This window comes from Nannospalax galili, unplaced genomic scaffold (genome assembly GCF_000622305.1).
Source record: "Nannospalax galili isolate Female #2095 unplaced genomic scaffold, S.galili_v1.0 scaffold1002, whole genome shotgun sequence".
NCBI classification, from domain to species: domain Eukaryota; kingdom Metazoa; phylum Chordata; class Mammalia; order Rodentia; family Spalacidae; genus Nannospalax; species Nannospalax galili.
Window position 1 is genome coordinate 190,555 of NW_008347316.1, and position 1,179 is coordinate 191,733.

The 1,179-nt window shown below is 43.0% G+C and overlaps 1 pseudogene; it reads left to right on the forward strand.

Annotated features, from left to right (window-relative positions):
• The first annotated feature begins 391 nt into the window (after positions 1–391).
• On the forward strand, positions 392–979 carry LOC103742802 (annotated as a pseudogene).
• The last annotated feature ends 200 nt before the right edge of the window (positions 980–1,179 follow it).

Consider the following 1,179-nt stretch of genomic DNA (forward strand, 5'->3'; position numbering starts at 1 on the left):
ATTTAAATGAACTGTTCTTCAGTTTTCTTATCTGTAAAATGAGAATAGATTAGTATATAGATCATATCAGATTTTCATGAGGGTTATATTAACAATGCTCTTAGAAATAGATTTCCTCAGAAGCCCTTGCAGGCAGCATTGTATTGCCTTAAACAGATTACAAGAATTTTGAAAGAAAAAAATAAGAATTCCTTAAAAAGAAAGCCTGAAAACTAGAGAGCTCTTTTTCCCAGACATTTTATACTGGTGGTTTTTGGTTTTTTGTTTTTTGTTTTTTTGTTTTTTTGTTTGTTTGTTTTTTTGTTTTTTTCCTGTAAGGTAAAAGCAAGCTGGCCAGATATACCTGCACCAGTCAAATCCTTCCAGAAACGGTTTTCTGGTCCTACAGCGAATGGTTCCTTTCTCCAAGGAAGAGCGTGATATTTTTCCCTGCTCGCCCACGTGGGTACAGGACATGCAGGGAGACAGGTGTTTGATGTCGCTGCACCATCGATTCGTGGCAGACAGCAAAGACGAGGAACCCGAAGTCATCTTCATCCGGGACTCCATGGTCCAGCTAATGCACCAGTGTGGGATCTGGAGGGAGCTCTTCTCTCCTCTGCATGCACTTAACTGTGGCATTTATTCTGGCGAATGGAGAATGGAGAGCTGGAGCACATCCGGTTCAAGACTATGGTGGGTACCAACAACCACAGCCACACAGCAGAACAGGTGACCTCAAAGCCATTGTACAACTGGTGAACAAATTGCAGTCCCGGGCCCAGGTAGTGGTGCTGGGCCTACTTCCAAGGGCCTAGCACCTTAACCCACTTCAAGAGAACCAACAGGTAAACCAGCAGCACTCATTGGCCATCCACAGGCCCATTTCTTGGAGGTAGATTCTGGCTTCATGCACTCTGATGACACCATAAACAACCATGACAGCCAGGATAACCTGCATCTGAGCTGCCTGGGATACACACCAGACAGAAGAGCCTGACTCGTCTCCATTTTTAAAGCCATAGGAGACCTGCCCTAAGCATCTTGCCTTCCTATGATATTAAATTCTCCTTCATCCAAAAATAAACTAGAAACATGACTACCCTATGATTCAGCAATTCTACCACTGGGAATATATCTAAAGGAGGTAAAACCATTCTACCAAGAAGATATTTGACAGTATTACTTGCAGTAACCAGA